Source organism: Callithrix jacchus, chromosome 18, assembly GCF_049354715.1.
Source record: "Callithrix jacchus isolate 240 chromosome 18, calJac240_pri, whole genome shotgun sequence".
Lineage (NCBI taxonomy): Eukaryota > Metazoa > Chordata > Mammalia > Primates > Cebidae > Callithrix > Callithrix jacchus.
In genome coordinates, this window is record NC_133519.1 from 40,495,848 (window position 1) to 40,515,562 (window position 19,715).

Consider the following 19,715-nt stretch of genomic DNA (forward strand, 5'->3'; position numbering starts at 1 on the left):
TTGGGATGCCAAGGCTGGGATTATTACATGTGTGAGCCTGTAATCACTTGACGTCAGGAGTTGGAGACTAGCCTGGCCAACATGGCGAAACCCTGTCTCTACTAAAAATATAAAAATTAGCCAGGCAGGGCGGTTTGCCTGTAGTCCCACCTATTCAGGAGGCTGAGGCAGGAGAATTGCTTGAGCCTGGGAGGCTCAGGTTGCAGTGAGCCAAGACCATGCCACTGCATTGCAGCCTGAGTGATGGAGCAAGACTCTGTCTAAAAAAAGAAAAGAAAAAGAAAAAGCTGGATGTGGTGGTACACACCTATAGTCCCAGTGACTCAGCAGCCCAAGAGGCCAAGTTGGGAAGATCACCTGAGCCCAAGAATTCCAGGTTACAGTAAGCTATGATCACCCCACTGCACCTTAGCCTGGGCAACAGAGAGAGACCCTGTCTCTAAACAAATTAAAACAAAACAGGAATCACTGGGGACTCTTTGCTGTGTCTGCTGTGAGGGTGCTGCTAAGGATATATCCACTACATTGCTCAGTATCCCTTTTCATGAGGACCCTTTAGAAAAAGTTTTCCCTAGTTTTAGTTTTCAGTGTTCATTATTCAGTGAATATTTACGGAGCATCCTACTATTTGCCAGACAGTGCTCTGGAAGGTACAGTCTTTGTGCTTATGGGCCTCACATAATGAGAGAAATATACAATGAGAAAATGATTAAATAAGTGAATAAAAGAATTTTTTGTGGTGAGTAACTGTTATGAAAACAAAAATAAAGAAGGTGAAGCAAGACAAGAGTGGAGATGAGGGAAGGGGGCTTCTTAGACTGGGAAGTGAGAAACTTCTTTGAAGACGGGACTTTCAGCCAAGACCTGAATGGCAGATTAGACATGTGAGGATGTGGGGAACAAGCATTCCAGAGGGAGACAAAACATGGTGTAAAGGCCTCAAGTCAGGCATAAGTTTGGCATGTTCCAGGAACAACAAAGGAGATGGGGGCTGAGAAATGCCGTGGAGAAGCAGGGATGTGCCGGCCGACGAGGCTTCAGGAGCCAGCAAGGACCTGCAGGAGCTGGAGCAGAAGTGGGAAGCTGCTAGGACTTGGAAACATATCTGAGCTACTGTAAATCAACAGTTTGTTTGTTTGATGATTCCTGTGAACAGTATATCTTAATCTATTTTCTTTTCTCATTCCCTGCTCAAAAGCTTAGGGCTAGATTTATGACCCAACTTTGTTAAGTACCTAGGATCTGATCCTGCATGCTAGGGACTGAATGTTTGTGTCCCCCAAATTCGTATGTTGAAACCTTATCCCCAGGGTGGTGGTATTTGGAGGTGAAATGGGATTCGTGCCCATACAAGAAGAGACGTGAGTGAGCTTGCTCTGTCTCTCTGCTCTCTGCCACGTGAGGATACAAGAAGACAGCCATCTGCACAGCAGGAAGCAAACCCTCGTCGGACACCAGAGCTGCCAGCAGCTTGATCTCAGTGCCTCTAAAACCATGAGGAATGACGTCTGTTGTTCAAGCCATCTGGTCTATGGTTCACTCATCACAGCAGCCCAGACTGACAGTGCGTTTTGTGTTTGCTTCATTCCCGGCACCGCCTTGTGCCCAGCACTGTGCTTCCGTTCCCTTTCTCTCTATCACTTCTTATTACCTAGCTCTGGCTTATGTTACCTTTTGAATAAGTCACTTCAAATCTCCTTTTGCATGCAGGTGTATGTACATACATGCATGTATACACAAACAACAGTGAAAGAACGGAGGCACTGATGCCTCTTTCGTGGGTCTTCAGGACAGGATGGAGTTTCATCTATCCACTGGAATGGTTTCCGCTCAGATGAACTCAAAGCCCATCTATGACTCTCTGTATCTTGCATTTTTGCATGTAGCTATGGTTTTGGAAGGAATCACAGTTGATACTCATTTGAAGCAGTTATGTTCTATAATGTTTCTATAAGTCCTGAATTTATGAATACCAAACCAACTTTTTTTCTTTTGAGATGGTGTTGCCCAGGCTGGAGTGCAGTGGTGCCATCTCAGCTCACTGCAACCTCCACCTTCTAGGTTCAAGCAATTCTCCTGCCTCAGGAGTTTCTCAGATTTCATCCTGAGTTTCTCAGATTACAGATGCAGGCCACCACACTTGGCTAATTTTTTGTATTTTTAGTAGAGACAAGTTTTCACCACATTGATTAAGCTAGTCTCGAACTCCTGACCTCAGGTTATCTGCCTGCCTTGGCCTCCCAAAGTGCTGGGATTACAGGTGTGAGCCACCACACCTGGCTGACCAAACCATTTTTCCCAGGACAGTTAAGGAAGCAGAAGGCATAATCAAAGTGGTCAGTTGTATCAGAAATTTCTGGAAGCACTGTGGTTGAGAGGAGAGGCAAAATTTCCAGCCTCTGATCCAGAGAGGGCCCTCACTGTCCTTGGAATTTGGACCTCCTAAACAGCTGGCCCCTAAGTGGTTGCCCAGATGAAACAGACCAGAGGAACAAGGGGCAAAACTGGCTCTTCATAGTTTCCTGTTCTTCATTCCCCTTGGTCTGTGTTTGCGGCTTTCCACCACTCTCCTAGGCGTCGGTTTTAGTTATTCAACCGTGCTTGGTGCCCCTTCCCCTTGACCCTCCTGGCTGTCAAGTTCTGTCAGGCTCCACCTTGAATCTGTGTTCACACTCCCATGCTCACAGATACAGTCTTGGTCTACGCCTTCACTGATGCTCTTTAGCCCTATTGCAAAACATCCCTGATCATTTTCTCTGCCTTTACCTCAACTTCCTCCAAGACAACTTCTTCCTCAAAAACCCCTTATAAAAGATCTTCTGAAATTCCCTGTGTATGATTTAAACTCAACCACCTCTGACTTCAAATTCCTCTACCTGCATTCATAGTTCTTTCCAAAGTGATTCCTTGCTTTTTCTAGTCCTACCTGTCACTGCTTTTCTACATGTGCTCATAAACTTTAGGCAAACTATTTTCCTTGCTATTTTCGAAACATAACTAAATGTCCCAACCTCATATCAGGAGTTATCCTGTATGTTCTAGAAGATACACCTTCATTCTATATCCATCATTTACAACTATGCCCAGGATGAATGAGTTTCCCAGTTCCTCTGTCTGCCAAATAGATGTGATTTTCTGCTCCCCAAACCTCCACAGCACTTTACTTCTGCCTTACTAGTGTTTTACATGTTTCGTTCTGCTCTAATTATTTTTGTCTGTATCTTTCTTAGCATTAACCCCTACTATAAGAGCCATAAAGCTTCCCGTTATTCATAATTCCTTTAAAAAGGCAGAATAGGTGCTCAATAAATATTTATGAAACCTGAAGGGCATTTTAATTATCCCATGGTAACTTGGCAACCTGGTAGCCACCTCTTTGGAAAGGGAAAGAAGAGAAGAAGGAATGCCAGAAGAATTTTGTGGCTGGGCGCCATGGCTCACTCCTGTAATCCCAGCACTATGGGAGACTGAGATGGGCAGATCGCTCAAGTCCTCAAATTTGAGACCAGCCTAGGCAACATGATGAACCATATCTCTACAAAAAATGCAAAAATCAGCCAGGTGTGGTGGTGCCTGTCTGTAGTCCCAGCTACTTGCAGGACTGAGGCAGGAGGGCTGCTTGAGCTGAGGAGGTTGAGGCTGCAGTGAGCCGTGATCGTGCCACTGCACTCCAGCCTGGGTGACAAACTGAGACCCTGTCTTAAAAAAAGGAAGAAAATAGAGACATGGTAGGAAATTGCTTTCAGTTATCTGAAAAAAAAGTTGCATATCTCATTTTCTTTTTTTAAAAAAAACTAACAGAACTTCTCTAAATTCTCCTCTTGGATACAAAATTAAAGAAGCAATAAAGGAACTGTCATTTCAGAGTTAATTCTGATCAACAAGTAAGGAGGATCAGGATTACAAAGATGAGGAAAACTCTAGGAAAAGAAAACCATGACAGCCAAAACTCCCATGTGCCAAAAAGTAAATTGTGAGTTATGAACAACGAACTTCTGAAGCTGATTGAATAACGTTAACTGAGCATATATTTTGTACCAGGCACTATTCAATAACTAGGAATACAGCACAAAATTCCTATCCTGCAGTTACTGGGAGAGGGAGTAATGAAAAGCAAATACACAAATAAATATATAACTTCAGGTAGTGATAAGTGTTTTCTGAAAAAGAAAGCAAACTCTTGGGAGAAATAACTGATTCTAGGACTAGCGTAGGATATAGACAGGCTAAGTTTAAAACACAGTGCCAGAAAGTAAGAAAATGCTCAAAAACGAAGAAATGTAACAACTAAAACAATCCTACCTTGATGGGAGCATGTCAAAGAGACACAACAGCAAGCTGAAAGAGCCCCCGAGGGCCAAAGCTGAAACAATTTGAGCAGGAAAGTAAGTAATGTAGTACTGAATTATAATCCAAGTACAGCATAAATACCATGGGTCCGCATTGACACATGTAAATGACTGAATAAATAAATAACAAAAAATGGAGAGAAGACAGAAATCTTCCAGGCAGAGGAATTCCAAGTAACACATGGAGATGATCCACTCTCAAGAAGATGAAACTTAATTCCCCATAAGTGTGGGCTGTGCATGGTGACTTCCTCCCAAAAGGTACAGTATGGAAAGGGGTTGCGGGGGAGTAACTTGAATAAGTTTAGACTAGAGAAACAGGACAATGAATAGCGCAAACAGATGATCAAGGTCAGCATCGACAGTGGTCAGTCATGTCGACAGTGTGTACCCTTGATATGACATGAGAATGGCACTTCCCCCTGTGATCTTCCTAACTAAAACACATAACTCCAGTCTAACCCTGAGAAAAACATCAGATAAATCGCCATATGGAGAAAATCTATAAAATACCCAATTAGTACTCCTCGAAACGGTCAAGGTCATAAAACACGAGGAAAGTCTAAGAAACTGGCAGTTAAGAGGCGCGTAAGGAGATAGCAGTTACATCTCACGTGGTGTCTGGATAGACCCCTGGAGCAGAAGATGATACCAGGTTAAACCTAAGGAAATTTGAATAAAATGTGGACTTTCGTTAGCAACAATGTATGAATATTTGTTCATTAATTATAATAAATGTATTATACTAAAATAAGACGTCAATAATCGGAAGAACCCAATGTGAGGCACATAGGAATTCTGTACTATTCATTTTTATTTTTTGTACATCAAGAGCTATTCCTAAAAAATAAGTTTAATTTAAAAATAAAGCAAGCTCAGGAGATAGTGGCAAAGATGTTAGACTGCTATTTCCGTAGTCGAGGAAAATCTGTCTGAAGTAGGAACATTTGAACAGAGACCTAAATAAAGTGAGGCCATTTTATGGAGGAAGAATGCTGCAGGCAGGGAGATGAGCAGGTACTAAGGTGTTGCTGCGAGGGGCATTGCCTCAGAGGGGTGCTACTGCAAGGTAATTGCTACTGCAGGGGGTGCTGCTGCAGAGGGGTGCTGAGGCAGGGAGGGGGTGCTGCTTCAGGGGGGTGCTGCTGCAGAGGGGTGCTGAGGCAGGGAGGGGGTGCTGCTTCAGGGGGGTGCTGCTGCAGAGGGGTGCTGAGGCAGGGAGGGGGTGCTGCTGCAGGGGGGTGCTGCTGCAGAGGGGTGCTGAGGCAGGGAGGGGGTGCTGCTGCAGGGGGTGCTGCTGCAGGGGGGTGCTGCTGCAGAGGGGTGCTGTGGCAGGGAGGGGGTGCTGCTTCAGGGGGGTGCTGCTGCAGGGAGGGGGTGCTGCAGCAGGGAGGGGGTGCTGCTGCAGGGAGGGGGTGCTGCAGCAGGGAGGGGGTGCTGCTGCAGGGAGGGGGTGCTGCTGCAGGGAGGGGGTGCTGCAGCAGGGAGGGGGTGCTGCTGCAGGGGGGTGCTGCTGCAGAGGGGTGCTGTGGCAGGGAGGGGGTGCTGCTTCAGGGGGGTGCTGCTGCAGGGAGGGGGTGCTGCAGCAGGGAGGGGGTGCTGCTGCAGGGGGTGCTGCTGCAGGGAGGGGGTGCTGCTGCAGAGGGGTGCTGCTGCAGGGAGGGGGTGCTGCTGCAGAGGGGTGCTGCTGCAGGGAGGGGGTGCTGCTGCAGAGGGGTGCTGCTACAGGGAAGGGGTGCTGCTGCAGGGAGGAGGTGCTGCTGCAGGGAGGGGGTGCTGCTGCAGGGAGGGGGTGCTGCTGCAGGGGGTGCTGCTGCGGGGGGGTGCTGCTGCAGAGGGGTGCTGAGGCAGGGAGGGGGTGCTGTGGCAGGGAGGGGGTGCTGCTGTAGAGGGGTGCTGTAGCAGGGGTTTGCTTCTGCAGGGAAGTGCTGCTGCAGAGGGCTGTTGCTATGCTCTAAGCATGTCAAAGGACCAGCAAAGATGCCAATGTGTATGGATGAGGCTGAGTAGTAGCAAATGGGGTCAGAGAGGTACTAGGGCAGGATGGTGCAGGCCTTTAGGCCATGCAAATGTGAATTCTATTGTGGATGAGGCACAAGGCAGAATGGCATAGTGTGCACTACAGAGCTAATCTGTGGAGGTCTTATTCTCACTCTTACACATGGGAGCTATAAGACCTCAGCAAAGTCGCTGCCCTCTGACAGGTGGATGTATAAGAGCTGTACGATGTAGATCATGCCACAGCTGGCCTCACAGCAGTATTGTGAAGACTGGAAATCGGTAAAGCACTAACATCCTTTGACACATAATAAGCACTGTATAAATGAGTATTTAGCTATTGTTGTGTGGAAAGCCCCTGGCAAGGTTAAGCTGAAGAATGCCAGTGGCTTAGATTACTCCTGTGAAGCCTCTCTCTATGCTCACTGGGGAGAACAGACTGGAAGGAGGCAAGAGCAGAGGTCAGCGAGGAGGTCAGAGATCAGTGGTGGTGGCTTTGATGTGGGGGGATGATCGTGGTGGGACTTCTGGATGAATTCTGAAAGCAGATTTGCCATGATTTGTTAATGGACTGGATAAAGGGTGTAAGTGAAAGGGAGGAGTAAGATTGTCTCCCAGCATTTGAGCTTGAGCAACTGAGCAAATGGTGGTGCCATTTTACTGCTATGGGGAGCAGGGAGGAAGGAGGATTTTGCTTGATTGGTTGGTTGGTTTTTGTATTTTGTTTTTTGTTTTGTTTTTTTTTTTTTTTTTTGGTCTGGAGAAGTATTAAGACATGTTAAGAGAAGAGACTTCAAATTAAATGAGAAGCTCTCAAAAATTCAATTCTGACAATATAATTACAAAGGATTCCAAAATGGGGGAAAAGAGGATAACATCTGAAGATGCTTATACAGTTACGGGGTTTATTTTTCAATGAGCTCAGATTATTCCTTTAAGGCAAAAAGAGATAAAGAGGTGTGGAACTGTACCCACACCCTGTACCAATAACAATTTCCTGAGTTTGCTATTGCACTATAGCTAAGTAAGATATAACCATTGGGGGAAACAGAGGGAGGGGGACTCCAGACCCGTCAGTACTCTTTCCGACTTCCTGAAAATCTATCATTATTTCAAAACAAAGGTTTTTTAAATTACTCTTGGTGGGGAGAAGGAAATAACAGCAGATCATTTAGATTTTAGCTGACTAAAAGAAACTATGAGTTAAGATTGTGGTATTGTTGACACACTAATGCTTACAGGGCTAGGGTGAATGGAAGTGTAAAATTCCACAGAGGAATGGAAGAAGACTTCATTTTGCACAGGTCAATCCACATCTGAAGCGGTAAGTTCATCTCTGAGTGCCACACTTTCAGGTTGACAAGCACACTGAATGACAACTGAACAAGACATTCAGAACTGGGCAACACCGTCACATAGGAAGTCATTGAAAGAGGTGAAGAATTTAGCCTAGAAAATTGCAGACGCCCACAAGACGCGACAACTGTCTTTAAACACTTGAGAAACTATCATTTAGGAATCAGATTTAGATGAATCTTTGACGTCCCTTTAGGTGCACTTTCTTTTTACAAAATGCCAGAAGTACTTTTTAAAGAACATTTAGCTGCATTAAAACCTCTGGTTTTAAAAACAACTGAAGTGGAATAAACCTGCAGCTTCAAAATGTTCTCCCAACTGAAACCTACCAGTTATCCCTTTGGTTTGAGGTTGAGTCACTAACTTTCAGGAGGCTGTACCTTCTCGCCACCACTGTCGACCACATCCTCCTGCAGTAAGCTCCAGAGCTATTAGGAGAGATTTGTGACTTACACTTAGGAGTTAGACATCTGTCAGCCCTTGAGAAGGGACCAATAAAAAGTTTCAATTAAAGATTTGCCTTGACTGACAAGGAGGAGGGTATAGCACTTTTTCTATTTTTCCATTTGTTCTATGGATTGAAAGGAACATGGATTTAATACTGCAAAGGTAATATTACTACTTCTTCATATGAATTTATATTATATACTGCAATGAAGGTTAGACAAAACTTTTAACAGAAGTGATTTGACGCTTTGCAATAATAAGAAGCTATAAAAAGTATGATAATAAAACGCAGTGGAAAAAAACTCGCAGACACTGATTTTCATATTCTGATTATAATGGTGGCCTTAACTGAGCAGTCGCACTGTTGTATGCCTATTCACCCTCCTGTTGAGTTTTTTTTTTTTTTTTGAAATGGATTTTTGCTCTTGTCGTCCAGGCTGGAATGCCATGGCATAATATCGGCTCACTGCAACCTCTGCCTCCCAGGTTCAAGCGATTCTTCTGCCTCAGCCTCTCAAGTAGCTGGGATTACAGGCTCCCATCACCATGCCTGGATAATATTTTTTATTTTTAATAGAGATGGAGTTTTACCATGTTCACCAGGCTGGCCTTGAACTCATAACCTTAGGTGATCCGCTCACCTTGAACTCCCAAAGTGCTGGGATTACAGGTGTGAGCCACCATCCCTGACCCCGGCTGTTGAATTGATCTATTTATGACCCACAGAGAGCATGAGACTAATGTACTACTTTAGTTAAAAAAAAAAAAAAATCAAAATACAAGAGAACATTATTCTTTCTTCAAACAAAACCAATCTCATCATTCTTTCTTCCAACAAATCCAATCTCTTGCTACACCTGGAGTAGAGCGTAGCCTCACTGCAACCCTATGAAGGGAGGTACCGTTATTCGCATTTTGTTTTTTGTTTGAAAAGAAGTCCAAGAGAGGAACTGGGGCTCAGAGAGGTTAAGTAACTTGCCCAAAGCTCCCCAACTAGAAAGTAACAGGGGTGGGAGTGAAACCCATATCTGCCTTGGGTCCAAAGTCCTTGCTCTTATCTACAATGTTCTGTGAAATGGTCACTGATTATTCAATTGTAGCACTTAATTCATTCCCTGCAGTCTTTATCTGGAGAATCAGAAGTCCAGAAAGTTGAAAAGACTTGCCCAAAGCTACAGTGGAACCGAGGCTTGAACCAAGATCTCCTGACTCCCAAGCCAGGATATTTCTGCTCTGCCAGGGGGCCATTCCATCTGAAAAGCTAAAAGCTGAGAGAGGATATTTCTACATTCTAGAAAATCACCAAGGATATGAAGTGAGTAAATTTAGACTCTTCTAAAATGCAGCAGTTTAAAAATAACAGTACTAGGAACGATTGTGGACATTTGAGAGAGATGCATTTGTGAGGGAGAAATATGGTGCACACATGGTAACCACCCCTAAGAAGCTGTACAGGCTGAGAACAGACATTTGATTGAAGTGTTAGGTTTTCCTTTTATTTATTTATTTAACAAACTATATGCCAAGCTCTGTGTTAGGCTGTTGTTACAGCCTGAATTGTGTCCCTCAAACATTCCTATGTTGAAACCCTAACGCCCACCTTGTCTGACTATAACTGTATCTGAAGACAGGGCCTTTAAAGGGATGGTTAGGTTAAAATGTGGCCATCAGGGTGGGCCTAATCCAGTTTGCCTGGTGTCCTTAAAAGAAGAGATAAGGGCACACAAAGGCATGTCAAGGGTGCACACAGGAAGGACCATATGAACACGGTGAGAAGATAGCCATCTGAAACTCAAGGAGACAGGCCTCAGAAGAAACTAACCCAGGCTGGGTGTGGTGCCTCACATCTGTAATCTCAGTACTTTGGGAGGTCAAGGCAGGTGGCTCACAATTAGCCAGGCATGGTGGCACATGCCTGTAGTCCCAGCTACTCTGGAGGCTGAGGCAGGAGAATCGCTTGAACCCGGGAGGCAGAGGTTGCAGTGAGCAGAGATTGTGCCATTGCACTCCAGCCTGGGAGACAGAGTGAGACTCTGTCTCAAAAAAAAGAAGGTAGTAATCCTTTTGACATTTTGATCTTGGAATTCTATGCTCCAGAACTGTGAGAAATAAATTTCTGTTGGTTTATTTTTCTTTTTATTTTGTGCGTAAGTTTCTGTTGTTTAAGCCGCACCATCTGCTGTATTTCATTAAGACAGCCCTTGCAAACGAACACAGTGCCTTATACCTGTAAGCTCATTAAGCGCTGTAATAGCCTTTGATATAGGAACTATGATCTCCATATTACAAATGAAGAACCTGAGGCCTAGAGAGGTTAAAAAAATTCATCACTGGTAATCACAAGTGGCAGAGTTGAGATAATTGTAAGTGACAGAAACCTAAGGGATTATTCAAGGATGTCTGGGTCCTATCTCCCACCTCAGCAAGCGGACTTCAGGACAAACAATCTCACACACCTCTTTGCTTAGTGTTTTTGGAACAGGTAGCTAAAGCCATACACTAGTGTGACTATGTGTAGGCTTAGAAAATGATTGAGGAAGGCACCCTTGAATAGCATATAACATAAAGGTCAGAGCACTGGACTAGGCATCAGAACATCTGGGGTCAAATCTGTTTCCTGGGGCTCTTCTAATCTCCTCATTTATTCTTTTCTTTTCTTATTTTTTTTTGAGATGGAGTCTCACTCTGTCACCCAGGCTAGACTGCAGCTCACTACATCCTCCACCTCTCTGGTTCAAGTGATTCTCCTGCCTTAGCCTCATGGGTAGCTGGGATTGCAGGCTCCCGCCACCACACCCAGCTAATTTTTGTATTTTTAGTAGAGATAGGGTTTCACCATGTTGGCCCGGCTAGTCTTAAACTCCTGACCTCAGGTGATCCACCTGCCTCAGCCTCCCAAAGTGCTGGGATTACAGCCATGAACCACTACTCCTGGCCTCTTCTAATGTATTCTTGAGCAACTTAATCTCTAAATCTGTCTCGTAACCTGCATAAAGGGAATAAGCTGCCTCCTTCGGTGTGGCTTTAATGACACCAACATTTCACAGCATCCATCGTGCTGCATCAAAGCTGTCTTTAGCATCACTGATACTTAGCAGTTTCCTTGCACATAAGTGGCCCTCAGACAATGTTGAAGGAGTGCATATGGAAGTTCTTGGCAAACTGTACAAGTGTAAGCCACTTTGATTAACCCAAGAAAAAGCCACTCTGTTGCATTCTTTCTTTCAGCCCTGGTCCCTAACGAATGGAAAGAGACGAGTCAAGAATCAAAGTTATATGAAAGGTCACCACCTTCTAAGGACCCACGTAGCTTCGAGGGAGATTACAGAGCAAAGGGTCATGACCGCCTGCTGAGGAATAGGGTTCAGGCCCTAACCTGACAGTTTCCATCCTTCATCTCTCTCCTGTGTCTGAGTGACAGCTGTCCTCATGTCACTCTCATCTGTAATCTACTACGTTTTCCCAGGAGTACCTAATAGCAGTCAATCTGAAAAAGGCACCAGAGGGAGCTCCATGAATTGGAACAGAGCCTTTGTTTATGACTTTTACTGGGGGCAGCCCCACATTCCTTTCCCCAAGAGCCATAATAGGTCCCCGAGACCGAAGAGCCTACCTTGCCTTTCTAACCCACACTTCTTTCAGGGGAAGAGAGATGCTGTACCCAAAACAAGCACTCTACACTTTCTCATTGGTTCAGAGGGTGTAAGATGCACCTCTAGCAATCTAGCCTGTATTCGTCCATTTTCACTCTGCTGATAAAAACATACCCTAGACTGGAAAATTTACAAAAGAAAGAGGTTTGATTGGACTTATAGCTCTACATGGCTGGGGAAGCTTCACAATCATGGTGGAAGGCAAAGAGGAAAATGTCCCATCTCACATGGATGGCAGCAGGCAAAGACGTAATGAGAAAAACACAAAAACAGAAACCTGTGATAAAACCTCAGATCTCATGAGACCTATCCACTACCACAAGGACAGTACAGGGGAAACTGCACCTGTGATTCAATTGTCTCCCACTGGGTCCCTCACATAATACACAAGAATTATGGAAGTATAATTCAAGATGAGATCTGGTTGGGGTCACAGAGCCAAACCATACCATTCTGCCCCTGGCCTCTGCCAAATCTCATATCCTCACATTTCAAAACTAATCATGCCTTCCCAACAGTCCCCTAAAGTTTTAACTCACTTCAACATTAACTCAAAAGTCCAGAGTCTAAAGTCTCATCTGAGATAAGGCAAATCTCTTCCTCCTAGGAGCCTGTAAAATTGAAAGTAATCTAGTTACTTCCTAGATATAATGAGGGTACAGGCATTGGGTAAATATGGCCATTCCAAATGGGAGAAATTGGCCAAAACACAAGGGTTACAGGCCCCATGCAAGTCTGAAATTCTAGTGGTGCAGTCAAATCTTAATGATCTCCTTTGACTCCATGTCTTACATCCAGGTCACACTGATGCAAGAAGTGGGCTCTCATAGTTTTGGGCAGCTCTGCCCTTGTGGCTTTTCAGGGAATAGCCTTGTTCTTGGCTGCTTTCATGGGCTGGCATTACCTGTCTGTGGCTTTTCCAGGCACATAGTGCAAGCTGTCGGTGGATCTACCATTCTGGGGTCTGAAGGACAGTAGCCCTGTTCTCACAGCTCCACCAGGCAGTGCCCCCACAGGGACTCTGTGTGGGGGCTCCAACCCCACATTTCCCTCCTGCACTGTTCTAGCAGAGGTTCTCCATGAGGACCCCACCCCTGCAGCTAACTTCTACCTGGGCATCCAGGCATTTCCATGTAGCTTTTGAAATCTAGGCAGAGGTTCCCAAACCTCAATTCTTGACTTCTATGCACCCACAGGCTCAACACCTCATGGAAGCTGCCAAGACTACCATCTAAAGCTATGGCTCTACATTGACCCCTTTCAGCCATAGCTGGAGTAGCTGGGACATGGGGCACCAAGTCCCTAGGGTGCACACAGACCAGAGACCCTGGGCCCAGCCCAAGAAACCACTTTTCCTCCTAGGCTTCCAGGCCTGTAATAAGAGGAGCTGCAGTGAAGACCTCTGACATGCCCTGGAGACATATTCCCCATGGTCTTGGGGATTAACATTTAGCTCCACTTTACTTATGGAACTTTCTGCAGCCAGCTTGAATTTCTTCTCAGAGAATGGGATTTTCCTTTCTATCACATTATCAGGCTGCAAATTTTTCAAACTTTTATGCCTTGTTTTCCTTTTAAAACTGAATGCTTATAACAGCACCCAAGTCACCTCTTGAATGCTTCACTGCTTTGAAATTTCTGCCACCAGATACTCTAAATCATCTCCCTCAAGTTCAAAGTTCCACAAATCTCTGGGGCAGGGGCAAAATGCCACCAGTCTCTTTGCTGAAAACATAACAAGAGTCACCTTTGTTCCAGTTCCCAGCAAGTTCCTCATCTCCATCTGAGGCCACCTCAGCCTGGACCTTATTGTCTGTATTGCTATCAGCATTTTGGGCAAAGCCATTCAACAAGTCTTTAGGAAGTTCGAAACTTTTTCACATTTTCCTGTCTTTTCCTGAGCACGCCAAACTGTTCCAACCTCTGACTGTTACCCAGGTCTGAAGTCACTTCCACATTTTTGAATATCTTTTCAGCAATGACCCACTCTACTGGTACCAATCTACTGTATTAGTCAATTTTTATGCCGCTAATAAAGACATATCTTAGATTGGGCAATTTACAAAAGAAAGAGGTTTAATTGGACTTACAGCTCCACGTGGCTGGGGAAGCCTCACAGTCATGGTGGAAGGCAGGGAGGAGCAAGTCCCGTCTTACATGGATGGCAGCAGACAAAGAGAGAATGAGGAAGACACAAAAGCAGAAACCTGTGATAAAACCATCAGATCTTGTGAGACTTATTCACTACCATTAGAACAGTATGGGGAAACCACTCCCATGTTTCCATTATCTCCCACTGGGTCCCTCCTGCAACACATGGAAATCATGGGAGTACAGTTCAAGATGAGATTTGGGTGGGGACAGAGAGCCAAACCATATCATAGCCATTCTGCCAGAAACAAAAGCAGAATTCATGCATCCATTTGTTTGTTTGTTTATTCATCAATTCATGCATTCATCAAATGTTTGTTGAGTGCTTTCTGTGTGCCAAGCACTGTTCCAGTGCCAGGGGAACAGCAGAATTCAAAACAACATGCTTTCCCACCCGCACAGAGTGTAGTCATCACTGAGAAGAGGCAATAAACCAAATAAATCAGTGGGAGATGCGACTTTTCAGATGTGACAAGTATTATGGAGAAAAATAGACCAAAAAAGGAAGGTAGGGAATTCTGGGGTGAAGACAAAAAGATAAAAAGCAAGATAAGCAAACATCTGAGAGAAGAGCCGTCCAGGAAAAGGTCTGGAGCTGGGAGTGCCTGGCATGTTCTAGAAACACAAGGTGCCGGCCAAGCTGAAGTAGTTAGCAGTGGGAGAAGTCAGAGGGCGAGCGGGAGGCCAGACTGGAGAGAAGCTCGCAGGCTTCTCCTCTGCGATGGGGAGCGTATGAGGGTTTTGAGCAGGGTAGGAACACGATCGAAATCACGGTTTTGCAGGATCTCTGGCTGCCGTGTTGAGAACAGGCTGGACAAGAGGAAGACAGCACAAAGGCAGAAGCAGAGTAGTCGGGAAACTGTTGAAATAAACTAGGAAGGAACTGATGATGGCTTAGAACAGGGAACAAAGTCATCGAGGCAGGGAGAAGTGACTGGGTTCTGGGATGCATTTTGAAGATAACAGCCTTTGCCTACAGTGTTTTGTGAGATATGAGACTAAGAGAACAGTCAAGGAAGAATGAGCGAAGTTGTCATGCACTGAGATGAGGTAGACTATGGAAGATCAAGTTTGGAGAATGGAAGACTCAAGAAGCTCATTTGGGGATGCTTAGCTTTGAAATGACTTTAGATTCTCAGTTGAAGATGGTCAGTGTGCAGTTGAATACATGAAGCTGACATTCAAGGGACAGGTCTGAGTCAGGGGTATTCACTGGGAATGCTCAGTATTTAGGTGGATCCCACAGCCATAAGACTAGACAAAAACACTGAGAGTGAGGGCAGGTGGAGGAGAGACCGAACCCTGCACACGCCAACGGGAGACACCAGAGCTGAGAAGAAAGCAGCCAAAGATGAACGAGAAGGAACAGGAGGGTGGCAGGAGGACATCAGGAGGAGGCGGGCCCTCTTTCTCCTCACTGAGGCCTCCTTAACCCTCATTCTGCCTTTCTGCTGTCACTCTACCTCTGTCAGCTTCACCTCTCTCAGATTCATTCTTAGGTAAATAAAGATGTTTTCTATCACCCTGCATGAGCCAAAATAGATATTTACCAGGTAAACACTATCCCTTTAATTGGGCAATTCTTTGAAAAAAAAAAAAAAAAGCACACAGATCTCTGTTCGGTGCGTTTGTTACATTACATGTTCTGCTGGAACATCAAGTTACCCAGCTCCACCGGCTCTGTGGGCCACAGTCCTCCTGCCAAATGGTGTTGAAGATACTCTCATGATTGTTGCTATTGTTATTGCTCAGGGAGGCTTCAGCCCTCGAGGCAGCCCTCCCTCCTTCCCTCTCCCACTCCCCACCCCCATCCAGAGGCTTGAATGCTCTCATCAATTCACTTTGGTCCAGCTGCCAGGCTGGGGAACAGATGTTGCATTGTTAACAGGAAGGAGAAAACAAACAGCTCCACTCTCCTGTGTTCTCCCACCCTCCCCCCATCCCCCTTTCAGCCCCCCCCCCCCGTGAAAATGGGCAAACTGTTGGGGAGAGGACGGGGCTCCAGTGAGTAATGCCCTTCTGCCCGCCAAGGCCCAGCCACGGAGCTCCTGACCGGAGGCACACACAGCGTTCTCCCAGGCCCTGTTTACAGAGGATATGAGCTGTGTCAGCTGAGCCGGCTTGCTCGTGGCTGGTGACGTGAAGATATTCTCACTGAGCAGAACATTGAGAGAAGACAATGGCCCTCTTCTGCATGTGGCCCCAGTGACAAATCTACCTGCATTTTAAGGACAAAAGCTATGACCAAAAGGCAAGCCCAGGGCAGAAGGAAAATGCTTCTTGGCTGAACTCTATGTATATCTGATCATTTCTCCTCTGGAGGCTTTTGAGAAATGGGGAGAATTCCTTTCTTCCCTAGAGAATACAGGATTACAGTCTCCCACCTTTTCTCTCCCTTGTCACGCAGATCCTTCCCAGCTGGGGAGGGGTAGAGATGAGGATGCCTGGAGTGGTGGCTGCATGTGAATAGCAGCAGAGAGGTAGGCTAAGGGGTTGAAACCTCTCTCGAAGTTACCAGGTGGCAAGGAAAAGATTTTAGGAAGGAGAGTGACATGAAACAGGTGACATCTCTGTGACAGATGGGTGGGAAGGGAAAGCTAGTCAAGAGGCCGCTATAGCAATCCAGGACACCGACACACCAGAAGCCCTAAGACAGCATTAGAGATGGTTCAGCTGCTGTCGATGAGGCAAAATCAACAGGGCTTAGGAACCAACTGGGCATGGAGAAGGGGTGGCTGAGGATGACGAGGCTGTAGAAGAAACATCAGTGGCTCTAAGCCTGGAAAGGTTATGTTCACCCACCCTCCTGTATACAACACCCACAAGGAAAGTACTATCTGATCATAAAATAAGGAAGCCAAAAGCTTTGTTTTTTCTAGGATGGCTTTTTGGTGCTTTTTTAAAGCACCACATTCTTGTATGTTTGTTTAAGCTTTCATTTATTATTTTTTATGTCCATAGGTTTTGGGCCAACAGGTGGTGTTCGGTTACATAAGTTCTTTAGTGGTGATCTGTGAAATTTTAGTGCACCCATCACTGGAGCAGTACACACTGAACTCAACTTGTAGTCTTTTATCCCTCACCCACTTCCCACCCTTTCCCCCGAGTTCCCAAAGTCCATGGTGTCATTCTTATGCTGTGGCATCCTCATAGCTCAGCTTCCACGTATGAGTGAGAACATACAATGTTTGGTTTTCCATTCCTGAGTTACTTCATTTAGAATAATAGTCTCCAAACCCATCCAGGTTGCATTTATTCATTCTTTTTTATGGCTGCGTGGCATTCCATCATATATATGTATCCACTAGTTGAATGATGGGTATTTGGGTGGGTTCCACATTTTTGCAATAGCAAATTGTGCTGCTGTAAACATGCGTGTAAAGCACTACATTCTTTAGAAATAATTTTTTGGCACTCTGGGTTTGTTTCCTTGGTGTTTCAAGCCTCTGCTTTTTTGCACTTGCTGGATAATCCAACACCAGGAGGAAGTTTCAGGATTTACGCTCGTGCCATGAGGTAGATGGCAATGGTGCTTACAGAGAACAGGGATGCAGGAAGAGGAGGGGGAGTGGAGCGAGAGTGATGAGCTCAGCCTTGGACCTGCTGAGTGAGAAGTATCAATGGAGACAGACACTGCCAGAAGGCAGCTGATGAGATGAGTCTGGAGCAGAGATGGTGGAACTGGGCATCATCAGTGCTCATGTGGGGGAAGAGTCATGGGAGGGGATGAGGTCACCCAGGGTGAATGTGTGGAGGGAGAGGGGAGAGAGCCTGAAATGGCACCTGCAGAAAATCAGCATTTTAGGGACTGGGCAGGAAAAGGAGCCTGATGAGAAGTACCCAGGAAGACTGAAGGAAATCTAGGCGGGAGTAGAGAGTAAAACTGCAAAGACCAGGGAAAGTGGGAAGTTCAAGGAGGAGGAAATGATCAACAGCATCAAATGCCATCGGCTGACTCAAGTCAGTTGAGAGGATGGCCAGGGCTGATTGGCACCACTGTGTCTCACAATAAAGAGGTCACTGGTGGCCTTACTGAGTGTCATTTCTAGGGAGCAGTATATGTGGAAGGATAACGCAAAGCAAATGAGATGATAAATAAGAAGTGAGTTTATATCATTAGCGGTAGCCTATGATGGAAGTTTGCACAGACATTTTCATACAAGCAAGACTTTAAAAAATTTACCTCCTATGTATCCTTTACTAGAGATTTCTAGAGACTGTGACAAATGAAAATAAAACAAAACCAGATTGGGCACGGTGGCTCACGCCTGTAATCCCAGCATTTTGGGAGCCTGTAGCTGGCAGATCACAAGGTCAGGAGATTGAGACCATCCTGGCTAACGTGGTGAAACCCTGACTCTACTAAATATACAAAAAAATATTAGCCAGGCATAGTGGCAGGCGCCTCTGGTCCCAGCTGCTTGGGAGGCTGAGGCAGGAGAATCTCTTGGGCGTGGGAGGCAGAGGTTGCAGTGAGCCGAGATTGTGCCACTGAATTCCAGCCTGGGCAACAGAGTGAGACTCCATCTCAAAAGGAAAAAGGAAACCAAAATGAAAATGTAAACGAAGAAAAGAGAAGACATGGGATGCAAGAAATAGGGGATGCAATGTAAGAGAAAGATGAAGGCCATTCCTGGGATGATGGTGAAGGGAAGTCCCACAAGGACAGCTTTGCCACAGGCCTGGAGGACCACCCAAAGTGGGGCAAGAGGACAGAAGCTCCTGGAGGAAAGGTCTACAGGGAAATAATTCGAGCTGTACACACAGAAGACTTCAAGATGAATGTAAAAACATCTCCATCCTCCACAGACATCTGCTTTGACCACATGGAACTTTATACAGAGAGGATGTCGAATGGGGTAGAGGGATTTAGTCATAGGTTAAAAAAAAAAAAAAAAAGTAAGGGCTGGACATGGTGGCTCACACCAGCACTTTGGGAGGCTGAGGCAGGCATATCACTTGAGGCCAAAAGTTTCAGACCAGCCTGGGCAACATGGCAAAACCTCATCTCTACGAAAAATACAAAAAATTAGCCAGGTGTGATGCATGCCTGTAGTCCCAGCTACTTGAGAGGCTGAGGTAGGAGGATCATGTAAGTCTAGGAGGTCAAGGCTGCAGTGAGCCGTGATTGTGCCACTGCACTCCAGCCTGGGCAACAGCCTGAGACCCTGTCTCAAAAAAGAGAGAAAAGAAGAAGGCAAGGAAGGGAAGGGGAGGGGAGCGGAGGGGAAGGGAGGGGAGGAAAGGCAAGGCAGGGAAGGGAAGGGGAGGGGAGGGGAGGGGAGGGGAGGGGAGAAAAAGAAAAGCAAGAAGAAAACAAAAGATGTAAACAGACAATCATTAATTATCAAAAAATTGAAATTATAATCTAATACTTGGCTTAGCATGAACAATCTATAGTAATAATAATCTAAATGCTGAATACTATTTGACTCCTCTGCAGGAGGAATTGGAAGCAATTGAAAAGAAAAAGGGAGCCACAGAGATCTAAAACCTCATCTATAATAAAAATGTTAAATACTGTCAAGTTAGCCAGGCACAGTGGTGCTCACTGTGTATTACCTACTCAAGAGGCTGAAGCAGGAGCGTTGCTTGAGCCCAGGAGTTTGCGGTTGTAGTGTACCCTGATGCCTGTGAGTAGCCTCTGCACTCCAGCCTGGCCAACATAATGAGACCCTGTCTAATAATTTCATCTGCTTTTTTTTTGGAGGCAGAGTCTTGCTCTGTCACCAGGCTGGAGTGCAGTGGCACAATCTCAGCT

At 45.6% G+C, this 19,715-nt stretch overlaps 1 long non-coding RNA gene across 1 annotated transcript in view; it reads left to right on the top strand.

Annotated features, from left to right (window-relative positions):
* The window catches only part of LOC118149133 (uncharacterized), a 40,654-nt gene extending 25,173 nt beyond the window's left edge, over positions 1 to 15,481 (top strand). The window contains exons 2-3 of the long non-coding RNA XR_004736351.3: positions 9,272 to 9,465; positions 11,379 to 15,481. This is a non-coding gene — a long non-coding RNA (uncharacterized LOC118149133). The remainder of the gene's footprint in view (positions 1 to 9,271; positions 9,466 to 11,378) is intronic.
* Positions 15,482 to 19,715: the final 4,234 nt, after the last annotated feature.